At 39.8% G+C, this 15,775-nt stretch overlaps 1 non-coding gene across 1 annotated transcript; it reads left to right on the top strand.

Annotated features, from left to right (window-relative positions):
- Positions 1-5,775: 5,775 nt before the first annotated feature.
- LOC119986359 lies at positions 5,776-5,881 on the top strand. The gene has a single exon (XR_005465247.1). It is a non-coding gene; the product is annotated as a small nucleolar RNA R71 (small nucleolar RNA).
- The last annotated feature ends 9,894 nt before the right edge of the window (positions 5,882-15,775 follow it).

Raw genomic sequence — 15,775 nt, 5'->3', positions numbered from 1 at the left:
TGATAAGAGATAGATGTAGTAGAGAGAGAAGATGTAGTGAGATAAGAGAGATGTAGCATATAACAAGAGAGAAAACTATATTAGATCTAATCCTCTTTAAAAAGGGTAAAAAAGGAATAAGATAAAATTTAAATGATTTAAATATTATAAAAAATAAAAATGGACTTATGAGGGATAAAGTTTTTTGAAGTGGATCTAGATGTCCAACAGTTTTAAAAGTGGTATTAATATGTCATTTTCCAAAAAAGTTATCCTATCACTTCTGTTGTTGGGCCCAATGCGAAGGCCTGTTATTATCACTTGTAAGAAAAATGGAAAACATATTCAACACAGATGTCAACAATGTGTTTATAGTGCATGTCATAAGTCTACTAATACTGCCAAAGTCACTGGTACAATTTTGCAGGAAAAAAAGGTGTGAGGGGTAGAGAATGATTGACTCGAAGTATATGCACTGAGAAGTGATAGAAACGTGCCTTTAGATTGGAGGATTACTTGTTAAATTTTAGGGTTTCAAAATCAATTTTGAACTATTTTGTTTTGGTTGCAGATGCAATTTTGTGGGAAATTAAGAAGACAAAAAGAAGTAATTAAGGCGAGTATTAATAAATCGACAGGTGATAGTCAACTCGTTAAAACTTGAACTAGGGCTAAGTCTCATATTCGAGTCTCGTCTCATATATATATATATATAGTTTTTCTCCTATGAGATAAAAAGGAGAAAGGGTTGTAACGAAAATTGGTAGAGACAAATGCAATGTATTTTTTTATTAAGCTTGAATAAATTACAAGACTCAGTCGTGAATAATTTATAATGTACACTTGACTATCCACTCAACCGATTACATTCTATTGTGATCAACTTTATCTGATTGTTCGCATGTGTTGTTTAGCATGTGCAACAGAGTTGCATGATAGAGCTAACAATCGTGTGATAGAGTTGATGCAATATTGCTTGGTCTTATCTGATAGTTTCGCTTGATTGGCTTGAGTGCACAGTCTGTGATATGGATTTAATTGTAAGCGCACAAATCGCATAAGTAATAAAGAGGTGAATAAATTATTGTTTCCACTAGGGATGTGTTGGCATTAGAAATCAATGTCAAACTAGTAACAACTATGCAAATTGGGGAAAGGTTTTTCGGTTTGTTTTGATTTTTAACTAAACTAATTAAAAAAAACAAAGACAAATCAAACACAAGTGTGAAATCAAGGATGGAAAGCACTAGGGTACTTAACGTCACCTCACCTATCCAATTCAATTCCCTTGGTCCCTTAATCCTTAATTCCTCTCTCTATAATGACAATCGATTTCCCAACCTATTCAATGTTCTATTCCTATATACATCAAACGTATTTTCAACATAAATCCCTGTTATTCCTAACAATCGGATTAATATATCAAAAACCCATTAAGAACTATGGAAATCATTTAGCGATTGCATAAGCCACAAACCTATATTCCTATGGTTCATGCACCCTATGTCATATATGGCTTGAGCCAAACCCTAGATATCTCCTTCTGGTCTCAATCTAGGCAGCAAATCAATTGAATGATGGCTAAACATTCAAAAGCATTAATCACACCCATAGACAATCAATAGAGAGAGAGAAATCAAGAAATAAGGAAACCAAGTTCATTGAATCTTCAAGGTTTGGTTACATTAAGACCCTAGTAAGAAATCTAGCCACTCATGGAAGCAAAATACATCATTAAACAAAGGAAATCAACAATAGAAACCAGGATAGAAAATGAGAGAGAAAACCCCCTTATAGACCCTCTTCTTCTCCAAGCTTCAATGGTGGCTCCAAGTTCTCCAATGGTGGTAGAATGAAAAACCCTCCAAGAAATACCCCAAAACCCTATTTTTTGCCCTTTTATACTTCCTCAAACTCTTCTGTCGTTTTCAAAACAAGTTGGGGTCGTTTTGGCTTAAAAACAAGTGAATTCGGAACTTTTTCACGAAACTGCGCGTGCTGTGAATAGTACCTCCGGTCGATCGGAAACTGTTCCGATCGATCGGAAACACAATCTGCCTCCACAAGTTTTTTAGTGTTTTGGCAGGTCCGATCGATCGGGAATGGCTCCGATCGATTGAAAATCAGTTCTGGAGTTCAAATCTTCATTTTGCACTCTTTTCCTCCCTTTTTTGCCTTGGCACCTACAATATGCAAATATAGTTTTCTTAGGCAATATCAACTCTTAATCAAATCAAAATGGGATGAACTTATGTGTAAAGGATGCAAAAATCTACGTATATATTTGGCACATCAAACACCCCCACACTTAACCTTTGCTCGTCCTCGAGCAAATTGAGAATGAATAAAGGAGGGAAAGTGTATTTTCCGTTAAGCTCAAATGAAAAATAAAACAACTATTACCTACTCTAAATAAGCAACTAATCTATGCCACTTTCGTAGGGTTCACGATGACACTTAGCATGTGTCACAAGCCTTTAAACCCCTAGGTGCCCCTAGTAGGAGGAGTTGTGTCTCCTGAGGGTTTACCAGAATGATACCCACAAACATTAAACAACTTCAATGCCAAAATTCATGTCATCAACAAGAGTATAAAACGGATTCACAATTGCAACCCTATCCACACTAACAAACCAAACATTAGGGCATTCAAACCAATAAAAGCATTCCTTCAATAATCTTATCTCATCCATTTTGCTTATAAATTCAAGAATTGATGCACATAATGGATTTCACTTGATATTTGGCTTCAAAGTGACCTAAACAATGGTCATGTAGTCTTCCAAGAACAATAAGAATCAAAGAGAAAATACAATGAACATTTATTCAAACTTCATTCTTATTCACATTTTTTTTCCTTTCTTTTTATTCTCAAAGGTGACTTGTGCAATGTTCAACCTCCTTAAGCTTTCTAAATGACTCATGTAATGAGCTTTCGACCAATGACTCCCAATCCAGTTGGCTTAGGGCACTAGGTGTTAAGACAACCCAACGGATCTAATTACCCGAGTCAAAAAGGCTATGAGGTTAAACTAATCACCAAGGTACTCTAACATTCATTTCCTACCTTTTTACGCAAAACTCATTGCTTGCTAGGCAAGAGGCCTGGTTACTCAGCAGAAAACTTATGAAAGAAACCATTTATTCATAAACACAATTTTTTTTCTCTTTTCTATATTTTTTTTTCATTTTTCATTGCTCAAGTAGTGCTACTAAGAATCAAATTGATCTCAAACAAACACAAATGCCAAAGTCAAGTCATATTTCATACCCCACAGTCAAGTGTTCCATATTCACAAAAGCACAATGGGCAAAACAATTTTCAAGATAGGAAAAATCAATTGGAAAGAATGTCCATAGTAAGATCCATCAATGCTTCAAAGATCACAAAATTAATCCAAAAACACTCAAGAATGACACGGCATAAGGCATTTGAAGTCCAAAATTTTATTTTTTTACAAAAACTAGAAACCTAAATTCCTACCCCCACAATTAAAATATGCAATGTCCTCAATGCATGGAATATGTGAAAATAGAAATAAAAAGATAGAGATAGAATAATAAAACCAGGGTTGCCTCCCAAAAGCGCTTGGTTTAAAGTCTTCAGCCAGACTCCCCTTTGTGAATTCAACCGGGATCCTTGAGGGTTGTGGTGTAGACTCCCCTTGATGGCTTCTTAGGATTGATATTTGATTGCTTAGGTGCCATGCAAGGAGCATAAGCTTTCATCACCACCATTTCCTTAGTATAGACATTTTTCTTCATTTTCTTGGTCTTCCTCTTCTTCTTTTTCTTCCTCTTCTTTTTCTTCTCCTTGGGATCTTCAACTTGAGACTTTTGAACTTCAATTTCATCTTGGGAGGCTGCCTTGAGAACTTCATGCTCAACCTTGAAATTTTTGCCTAGAAGAACTTCCACCAGAATATATGGAGCTTCTTTCTCAAGAGTGTCGGGGATGACCATGCCAATATGCTCCACTTGGAGGCATTGTTGAGAAACTTCCTCTTGCCTTCTATTGCCAAATACTTTAAAAGTGATTTGATCACCTCCCGCACCTCTCAAAGTAAGCTTCCATTTTTCAACATCTATCAAAGCTCTCCCGGTGCTCAAGAATGGCCTTCCCAAGATTATGGGAGTAGTAGGGTTGGCCTCCATATCCAAAATAAGAAAATCAACCGGGAACATGAGCTCACCCACCTTTACTAACACATCCTCCACTATGCCAAGCGGGTATTTGATTGATCTATCCGCCATTTGCAAGGACACCGTGGTTGGACTAATATCTTTCACTACAATTTGCTTAGCAACTGACAATGGCATCAAATTTATGCTAGCACCAAGATCACACAAAGATCTCTCAATCAAGTTGTTACCTATAGTACACGGGATTGTGAAACTTCACGGATCATCTTGCTTAATTGGGAGCTTCCTTTGCACAATGGCACTACACTCTTCGGTTAATTGTATTTTTTCATGCTCCTTCAATCTCCTCTTCTTGGATAAGATCTCCTCCATAAACTTGGCATAGCAAGGAATTTGCTCTAAAGCTTTGGCAAAGGGGATGCTCACTTGAAACTTCTTGAATACCTCCAAAAATTTACATAATTGATCATCATTCTTCTTGTTGCTCTTTAACCTTTGAGGAAATGGAATTGGGGGCACATAAGCCTTGACTGGAGGTGCAGGGAGAGAACTATCGGGCCAATCGGGCTCAATTGCATATTGTGGCTGCACATCTTTCACTTGCACAGGCCGATCGATCGGTTGGGGCTCCGATCGATCGGAATTAGCCTCGGGTGAAGTTTCATCAAAGAGACCCGATCGATCGGGAACCCCCTTCGATCGATCAGAAATTGTCTCTGGACATTTTCAGCTTCTTTCTCCCCTTTTTTCCTACACTTCTCCTCCTCCTGTAAAATTTTCACCTTTTCGGCATCAAGATCAGCAGCATTTTGAACTACCTTACCAGTCCGAAGAGTGATTGCCATGCATTGCTCTTCGTCCTTCCCTTTTGGATTCAATTCCAATTGGCTTGGCAAGGTACCTTTTTCTCTAAATGACAAATTGTTAGCTATTTGCCCCAATTGTACCTCAAGATTCCGAATGGAAGCACCAGAATTTTACATTAAAGTTGCTTGGGCTTGAAGAGTAGCATCGGTTTTGCTCATGAATTGCTCCGTCTTTGTCATAAATTGGGAGATATGTGTTGTAAGCGTATTAAGACCTCCCGCAAGCTTTGAGAACATGTCATCAATATCCCTCTTCTTTTCTTGGGGCTGCACTAGATGTTGAGGATTTTGTACATTTTGAGTATTGTTCCAAGAGAAGTTGGGGTGATTCCTAAATCCTGGATTGTAGAAGTTGGAATAAGGATCATTACGGGGTTGATTGAAATTACCTCCACCAATGGCATTCACTTGCTCACTAGGATTCGAGGAAGAAGCAATGAGACACTCCCCTGTAGGATGGCATCCACAACAATAATCACAAGAAATGTAGGAAGGTGTGTTTTGCATAGCATGTACCCCTTGAGCTTGATTTAGTGTCAATGCATCAATCTTCTTTGCCATGATAGCCAAGGTAGACATAACCTCATCATCTCTAAAGCTTCCACCGTGCTTTGGATTCCCCCTCACCGAGGACCAAGAGTTAGTGGTCTTGGCCACTTCATCAAGTAATTCCCTAGCATCCTCTTGGTTTTTGGTCATAAAAGAACCTCCCGCAGCCGCATCAATAGTCTCCTTAGTATGCATGCACAACCCATTATAGAAAGCTTGGTACACCACCCATTCCAGAAGACCATGATTTGGGCAACTTCGAATAATTCCTTTAAAGCGCTCCCAAGGCTCATAAAATGATTCAATATCCTTTTGGGCAAAGGACATGATATCCATCCTAATTTGCACCGCCTTGCCCGGAGGAAAGAATTTCGTCAAGAATTGCTCCGCCATCTCATCCCAAGTGGTGATAGAATTGGGAGGCAAGGACGTCAACCATCCCTTAGCCTTGTCCCTCAAAGAAAATGGGAATAACCTCAACAAGATAGCATCCTTAGAATCTCCGTTAATCCCAAAAGTAGTGCACACATGCAAGAAAGAGCGAAGATGGACATTGGGCTCTTCATTAGGAAGACCATAGAAATTCACCGAGTTAGAGATAATGTTGATGATAGCCGGCTTGATCTCAAAATTAGTAGCATTGATAGGAGGATAGCGGATGCTTGAAGGATTTGTGTCCCAAGTAGGCCTAGCACAATCCTCAGGAGAGCGAGGATCAAATTGCCTAGGAGGGCCTCCAACCTCATCACCACCATTTCTTCCATTAGCACCTCCACCATTACCATTACCATCATTCACAATTAAAGCTCCACCAAGATCACCAACATTCCCCGTTCCTTGATTGTCTCCCATGCCTTCCATTTGATTATTAATAAGCTCCCGTCTAACATTGTGAAGAGTACTTTCAATCTCCAAATCAATAGCAATTAATTCCGGATTAATAGAATGTCTTCCCAAGCTCATACAAGAGAAAGAATTTCTGCAGAAAAATAAAAACCAATTAACACAATTGAAAACCTAATTTGACACAAAAAACAATTGCCTCAATCCCCGGCAACGGCGCCAAAAACTTGATATGGATTTAATTACAAGCGCACAAATCGCACAAGTAATAAAGAGGTGAATAAATTATCGTTTCCACTAGGGATGTGTTGGCAATAGAAATCAATGTCAAACTAGTAACAACTATGCAAATTGGGGAAAGGTTTTGCGGTTTGTTTTGATTTTTAATTAAACTAATTAAAAAGAACAAAGACAAATCAAACACAAGTGTGAAATCAGGGATGGAAAGCACTAGGGTACTTAACGTCACCTCACCTATCCAATTCAATTCCCTTGGTCCCGTAATCCTTAATTCCTCTCTCTATAATGACTATCGATTTCCCAACCTATTCAATGTTCTATTCCTAGATACATCAAACGTATTTTCAACATAAATCCCTGTTATTCCTTACAATCGGATTAATATATCAAAAACCCATTAAGAATATGGAAATCATTTATCGATTGCATAAGCCACAAACCCATATTTCTATGGTTCATACACCCTATGTCATCTATGGCTTGAGCCAAACCCTAGATATCTCCTTTCGGTCTCAATCTAGGCAGCAAATCAATTAAATGATGGCCAAACATTCAAAAGCATTAATCACACACATAGACAATCAATAGAGAGAGAAATCAAGAAATAAGGAAACCAAGTTTATTGAATCTTCAAGGTTTGGTTACATTAAGACCCTAGTAAGAAATCTAGCCACTCATGGAAGCAAAATAAATCATTAAACAAAGGAAATCAACCATAGAAACCAGGATAGAAAAGGAGAGAGAAAACCCCCTTGTAGACCCTCTTCTTCTCCAAGCTTCAATGGTGGCTGCAAGTTCTCCAATGGTGGTAGAATGAAAAACCCTCCAAGAACTAGCCCAAAACCCTATTTTATGCCCTTTTATACTACCCCAAACTCTTCTGTCGTTTTCAAAACAAGTTGGGGTCGTTTTGTCTTAAAAACAAGTGAATTCAGAATTTTTTCACGAAACTGCGCGTGCTGTGAATAGTACCTCCGATCGATCATACACTATTCTGATCGATCGGAAATACAATCTGCCTCCATGAGTTTTTTAGTGTTTTGGCAGGTCCGATCGATCGGGAATGGCTCCGATCGATCGGAAATCAGTTCTGGAGTTCAAATCTTCATTTTACACTCTTTTCCTCCCTTTTTTGCCTTGGCACCTACAATATGCAAATATAGTTTTCTTAGGCAATATCAACTCTTAATCAAATCAAAATGGGATGAACTTATGTGTAAATGATGCAAAAATCTACGTATATATTTGGCACATCAGTCTGCTAATAACTGACGATAGAGATTGACTTCATACTTGAGTAATCCGATGATTCTTGCTTGGATTGAGATGGAGCTAACACTTGATATGAGGGAGTCTCACTTGAAACAAACCTCTTACTTGGAGAGCTTGACTTGACCATGTGTGATATATCTTCCTTATCTCTCCTGACAGCCTTATCACTCCAATTATCATCACATGATTTTTGTAGCATAGCCGAATTTATGAGGACTTAGAAGTTGTTGGCTATTTCCCTCCCGCAAACTATGGCGAGGCAGAAGACATAGTTTGGGTAGAAAATAGGAGAGGGTATTTTTGGACATCGGTTTGGTGAAGATGTCTGCTACTTGGTCAGTAGTCGAAACAAACTGAGTAATTAGTTTGTCAAGTGCTACCCGCTCACGTACAAAGTGATAGTCCAGCTCAATACGCTTTGTTCGTGCGTGAAAAACGGGATTGATAGTCATGCATAAGGCACTCAAATTATCACAGAATAAGACCGGCGTAGAATGCAATGGGACACCAAGATCTTTCTGGAGGAAGGTAAGCCAAGTGAGTTCAGCAGTCGCATGTGCCATGGCTCGATACTCAGTTTCAGTGCTTGAACGAGCTACTGTCTTTTGTTTTTTTAACACCAAGAGATCAGATTTTGACCAAGATATGTGCAATATCCAGTTGTTGATCGTCGTGTTGTGGGACATCCTACCCAATCTGCATCAGAGAAAGCACATAGATCAAATGTAGTGTTTGAGCTAAAAAAAAGCCAAAATGAATTGTGCCTTTGACATAGCGAAGAATACGTCTGGCCATTTTTTGGTGGACTTCTGGAGGAGCATGCATGAATTGAGAAATGTAATTGAGACTGTACAAAAGATCCGCACGTGTAAGAGTTAAGTATTGGAGGGCAGCCACTATACTATGGAAGTAAGATGGGTCGGTGATGGCCATGTGAGTGGGAAGATCTTTTGCTCTGGACTCAATTGGTGTGTTCATGGGTTTACATTCACTCATATTTGTTTTTTCCAAAATAGTCAAAGCGTAATGAGTTTGAGAAAGATGTAACCCAGAGTTGGTAGTAGTGACTTCAATGCCCAAGAAATGGTGAAGTGGTCTGAGGTCCTTCATGGCGATCTCCCTGCTAAGGACTTTGACAAATTGATCAACAACTTGAACACTAGACCCTGTAAGAAGCATGTCATCCACATATAGAAGTAATATTAATGAATCATTCCCTGAATAAAAAGTGAATAAAGATGGGTCTGCCAAACTGTAAGAAAAACCAACGTTACGTAAAAAGGTGCTAAAACGATCAAACCAGGCTCTTGGTGCTTGTTTGAGTCCATAGAGTGCCTTTTGGAGCTTGCAAACATGTTGTGGGCATTGAGGATCCTTCATTCCAGGCTGTTGATTCCCTGGTTTAATGACTGGTGAGAAAGTTTCCGTGTAATCTATGCCATCAACTTGATGATATCCTTTGGCGACCAAGCGAGCCTTGAGTCTGTCCAAACTACCATCAGCCTTGAGTTTAGCTTTATACACCCACTTTGAACCAATCACATGCATGTCGGATGTCCGTGGAACTAATGTCCGGGTGCCATTGGCATGTAGTGCTGTAAGCTCGTCAAGCATGGCTTGCTTCCAACCTTGGTGAGAAAGTGCAGAGCGAACTGAGTTTGGTTCTCTTGGTATGTTCTGAGTTGTGACACTCAAAGCATACTTGGGATTTGGTTTTATTATGGCAGCTTTTCCACGAGTGATCATTGTGTGAGCCGGTTGTGGAGGGCTTGAAGTTGTAGATTCTTCTGGAATTGTAGTGCCAGTAGGTGCATGATCAGTAGAACCGAAGCTTGCGGGTGCGGCTTGAAGTTGTGACTCATCACAAGTTATCCGAGGATTAGCTAGGGTAGTAGATGACATTGTTTCATTTGGCCGAGCCTCAATGGTAGTGGATGGTATAACCGGGACTAGAAGCTTATTGTGACTAATGTGTCCAGTAGGTGGCACGGCTGAAATGGACATAATATCATCACTTAGATGGTCAGTAGAGTGCATGGCTGGAATGAACATGCCATTTTGTGTGTGTTATGATATTATAGGATCTGTTATTGACTTAAGTTTAGGAATTGTTAAGATGACAGCTTGGTCCAATACGTTGATTAGCATGATTACTTGATTATAGGAATTAGTGTTAATACGTTTCTATTTCTAGCTACATATCCTTTGTATAAAGATGTACATTGACATATTGCAATACACACCGAAAATTACCCAATATCTTTTGCATATCTTCTTTACTTAACATGGTATCGAAGCCCTGACTCCCTGTTCTTCGTTTCAATTTCTTGCCAATCTGTAGTCCCAAGTGTTTGAAACCATGGAGAAACTTGATATCTCCCAGCCTATTCACACCATCCTAGATGGGTCGAATTACATTCTCTGGTCTCAGTCTATGAGGACTTTTTTAAAAGGTCGCCAACTCTGGCGTCTTGTTACCGGAGATATCGTCCAGCCAACTCAAGCCAAAGATGAAACATAAAAAAAATTTGTTGATCGTTTAGATGATTGGGACTGCAAAAATCATCAAATAATTACCTGGTTTAATAATACTTCTCTGCCTGCTATTCATCAATAGTTTGGTCGTTTTGAGACTGCCAAACAAATCTGGGATTTGTTGGCCAAACGATACACAACTACGGGGCTCTCTCATCGTTACCAGTTAACGATGACTCTTCATAAAATGAAACAAGAGCCTAGACAATCTATTAATGATTTTCTTTCTCAGATGCAGTCAATATAGGATCAATTGCAATTATCAGAACCTGCATGGAAGGACACTGCTGATGCTATTCTATATGCCGACTATCGTGACCAGTTGCGACTTATTCAATTTCTTATGGCCCTCATTGAGATGTTTGAATCTGTACGTGCTTCCTTACTTCAACGTACAACACTACCCACATTGGAATCCGTTGTCTCTCAACTGCTATCTGAAGAAACTCGGATTCGTTCATCTAAGGTTCCACAAATTGATATGGTTCTTGCTACTCACTCTTACAAAACAGGACCATCATATTGTCGGAATTGTCATAAAAATGGTCATTCTATGCCTCAATGTCCAGTGGTTGAATGTCGCTACTGTCACAAGAAGGGTCATATTCTGCCAAATTGTCCCACTCGGCCTCCTCGACCACCTCAATCTCGAGGTACTTCGTTTAGTCCTGACTCTTCATTTAGATCATCTCCAACTGCTGCTACTACCGCTGCCACTGTAGAGACTCCTCAGCCCCCTCCGTCTCTCTCCACCTTATCACTCAGTGATTTAGAAGATATCGTCAAACAGGTTCTTTCTAAATCACAACCATCTACTGCACTCTCGACTGTTTCAGGTAATTCTTCTTGGTATTTTGATTCAGCTTGTTGTAATCATATGTCTTCCGATTCTAGTATTTTTTCCTCTCAAGTTCCTTATCCCTCTGCCCTATCATTCAAACAGCAAATGGTTCTTCATTGCATGTTAATTTCCGTGGTCATGTTTCTAGCCCTTCCATTCAATTGTCTGATACTTATTGTATTCCTACGCTCACGTTGAATCTCTTCTCTGTTGGTCAATTATATTGGACTAAAAATGTCCCACATTGGTTAAAACATGTGAGGATGGCTGCCTTATAGAGGCAATCCCTTCTCCCTCTTAATAGGCCTTTTAAGGGGAGGCCCAAAGGGCCCAATTTATAAGAACCAATTTATATGATGGTATCGGAGCAGGCCCGGTGTGCATCCGTCCTCGAAAAAAAGTCCACTCGTTGAGCCTTGGGCATAGATACCCAGTTCACGAGTGCGAGGGGGTATTGGACTACAAATGTCCCACATCGGTTAAAACATGTGAGGATGGCTGCCTTATAGAGGCAAGCCCTTCTCCCTCTTAATAGGCCTTTTAAGGGGGAGGCCCAAAGGGCCCAATTTATAAGAAATTATGCGAACTTGGATTAACTGTTACTTTTTCTCTTGCTGGTTGTGTTGTACAGGATCTGCAGACGAGGAAGGTACTTGGGATAGGGTGTAGAATTGGTCGTATGTTCAAGCTTCGGTATCTTCACATCCCATCATCCTCTTCCGTGGCTGCAACTACTACTTCTACTCCATGCAGCAATTTAAATTTATGGCACTTACGTCTTGGTCATGTGTCTCTTACTAAACTACGTTCTCTTGTTTCCAAAGGTTGTTTAGGTTCTGTTCAGGATAATTCTTTTCAATGTGTTTCTTGTCATCTTGGTAAACAACCTGGTTTGTCTTTTAATCAAAATGATTCTATTGCTGCCAATTCTTTTGATCTTGTCCACTCTGATATATGGGGGCCTTCTCCCAATACCACTATGGGGGGCTCAAAATATTTTGTTGTGTTCGTTGATGATCATTCACGTTACACTTGGTTATATTTAATGAAAAATCGTTCTGAGCTTTCTACTATTTATATTTCCTTTGCAACAATGGTACATACTCAATTTGCCAAAATTATTAAAATTCTTCGTAACGATAATGCAATGGAATATAAAGATAACACTCTTATCCAATTTCTTAATCGCCAAGGTACTATTGTTCAACGTTCATGCCCCGATACATCACAACAGAATGGTCGTGCAGAACGTAAACATCGTCACATTCTTGACTCAGCCCGTGCCATGCTAATTTCCTCCTCTTGTCCGGAGCGGTTTTGGGGTGAAGCAGCACTCACTGCTGTTCATACCATAAATCGTCTTCCATCTCAGGTTATTCATAATCAAACTCCTTTTGAAAAATTATTTGCCACTGTACTCGTTTACACATCTCTTAAGGTATTTGGTTGTGCATGTTTTGTTCTTCTTCGACCCCATGAACACACAAAATTGGAACCACGGGCCCGTCTTTGTTGTTTTCTGGGCTATGGAATTGAACATAAAGGATATCGTTGTTGGGATCCTATCTCTCAACGTCTTCGGATTTCTCGTCATGTGGTTTTTTGGGAAAATACTATGTTTTCCTCCTTGTCTAAATTCTCTCTTTCGTCTAGTCCCTTATTTTTTATACAGATCCACATGTTGAGCTCTTCCCAAATACTGATGCTCCAATCGTTCAAACTGATCCTGTTTGTGCACACATCTCTACGCCGCCTGCTCTTGAACCTTCCGTGTCTGCTGAATCTGCAACTAGTGAGTTATCCACTTCTCTTCCGTCTCGTCGTTCCACTCGTACCAAAGAACTTCCTGTTCATCTTCGTGATTATCATTGTTTTTCTACCACTGCTACTTTACATGAACCCTCTACTTATAAAGAAGCTAGTACTAATCCTCTTTGGCAGCAAGCAATGTCAGATGAATTGCAGGCCCTTGAGCATACCCATACTTGGGACTTGGTAGACTTGCCTCCTGGAAAAATACCGATTGGCAGTAAATGGGTATTCAAAATTAAAACCACCTTTGATGGTTCTGTGGAGCGATATAAAGCTCGTCTTGTTGCTCATGGGTACACCCAAGAATATGGGATTGACTATGAGGAGACGTTTGTCCCCGTTGCCCATCTTACATCTGTCTGAAGTCTGATAGCTGTAGCTGCCATTCGAAAATGGAAGCTATTCCAAATGGATGTTAAGAATGCTTTTCTAAATGGGGATCTTAAGGAGGAAGTTTACATGAAACCACCTCCAGGATATACTCATCCGCCACATAAAGTTTGTCATTTGAGGCGTGCATTATATGGATTAAAACAAGCACCACGTGCATGGTTCGCAAAATTCGGCACCACTATTTTGCAGCTTGGTTTTTCGTCGAGTCCTTATGATTCCGCCTTGTTTATTCGGAGAACTACCTCTGGAACTATTTTTCTCCTTTTGTATGTTGATGATATGATCATCACGGGTGATGACATGATTGGTATTTCTGATGTTAAGAAATCTCTCAGCCGATCTTTTGAGATGAAGGATCTCAGCCTCCTCAGCTATTTCTTGGGTCTTGAAATTTGTTCTGATCATACTGGATATTATTTGTCCCAGGCAAAGTATGCCTCTGACCTTTTGGCTCGTGCAGGGATAACAGATAACAAGACAACAACTACTACTCTTGATTCAAACACTAGTCTCACCTCCTTAGATGGGACTTTACTGCCTGATACCACTCTGTATAGGCAACTTGTGGGTAGCTTAATTTATCTTACGGTTACTCGTCCCGACATTGCCTATGCCGTACATCTAGTCAGCCAATTCATGTCTACACCGCACTCCAATCATTTTGTCGCTGTGCTTCATATCCTGCGATATGTCAAGGGAACATTATTCTATGGTCTGCATTTTTCTTCCCAGTCCTCTCCTATACTACGAGCATACTCAGATGCAGACCGGGGTGGTGATCTTACTGATCGATGCTCAACAACAGGATATTGTTTTTTTCTTGGCACTTCTCTTATTTCCTGGCGAAGCAAGAAGCAGACTCTGTCATCTCGTTCCAGCACAAAGTCCGAATATCGTGCTCTTGCTGATACAACTGCTGAACTTCTATGGCTTCGGTGGTTACTGGAAGACATGGGTGTTCATCATTCTTCTCCCACAGTAATTCATTGTGACAATGAGAGTGCCATGAAGATTACTTATAATGATGTCTTTCATGAACGTACTAAACACATCGAAATTGATTGTCACTTTGTGCGGCAGCATCTTGTTCGTGGGGTCCTTTGTCTTCAATCAGTTACCTCGGCTAATCAGGTTGCAGATATCTTCACAAAAGCTCCTCCATCCAAACTGTTTCATCAATTAGTTTCCAAACTCAAGTTGATTTCAGTCTTACCTATTTGAGTTTGAGGGGGGATGTTATGATATTATAGGATCTGCTATTGACTTAAGTTTAGGAATTGTTAAGATGACAGCTTGGTCCAATACGTTGATTAGCATGATTGCTTGATTATAGGAATTAGTGTTAATACGTTTCTATTTCTAGCTACATACCCTTTGTATAAAGATGTACATTGACATATTGCAATACACACCGAAAATTACCCAATATCTTTTGCATATCTTCTTTACTTAACAGTGTGAATGGGCTGATTGGAGAGCTAGTAACATCAGCTGAAGTGGGCAAAACATCATCACTAGATGTGGTAGATGTGGTGACAATAGGTTGCACAAGTCTGTCCGTTACCACGAGCTGCAATGCCGGTGAGTCGATCGGGTACAAGTGATCAAGGTTGGTTGGTGAATGTAGTGAGGAAGGTGCCTAATCATTATGTTCGATGGTGGTGCTCTTGATTTCGTCAATCCATTCCTTGAAAATGAGCTGGACCCGATCGGCAGCAGGTAATGTTCCATTGAGTTGTTTTTGTTTGTAAGGAAAGCTTGTTTCATCAAAAACAACATGGCGAGAGATCAACATTTTTTTGCTGGCCGGGTGTTAGCACTTATAGCCTTTGTGTTGTAGACTGTATCCTACAAAAACACGAAGGACACCTTTAGGATCAAACTTGTTTGTTTTTTTGTCCCATATGTACGGAAAACATTTAGAGCCGAAGACACGAAGAGAAGAGTAGTCAGGATGTTTACCAAGCAGTAGAAAGAAGGGAGTTTCAAAATTGATACCCGATGATGGTAAGCGATTGATTAGGAATGTGGCTGTGCTGAATGCTTCAACCCAAAGATGCAATGGTAGACCACTATGAAAGAGCATGGTCATGCCAAGTTCCCGTATTGTACGATGTCGTCTTTCAACCATACCTGACTGCTCAGGTGTGTAGTGATATGGATTTAATTGCAAGCGCACAAATCGCACAAGTAATAAACAGATGAGTAAATTATCGTTTCAACTAGGGATGTGTTGGCAATCAAGATCAATGTCAAACTAGTAACAACTATGCAAATTAGGGAAACGAATTCGAGATTGATT

Source organism: Tripterygium wilfordii, chromosome 19, assembly GCF_013401445.1.
Source record: "Tripterygium wilfordii isolate XIE 37 chromosome 19, ASM1340144v1, whole genome shotgun sequence".
NCBI lineage: Eukaryota > Viridiplantae > Streptophyta > Magnoliopsida > Celastrales > Celastraceae > Tripterygium > Tripterygium wilfordii.
This window is presented reverse-complemented; position numbering and strand designations above follow the sequence as displayed.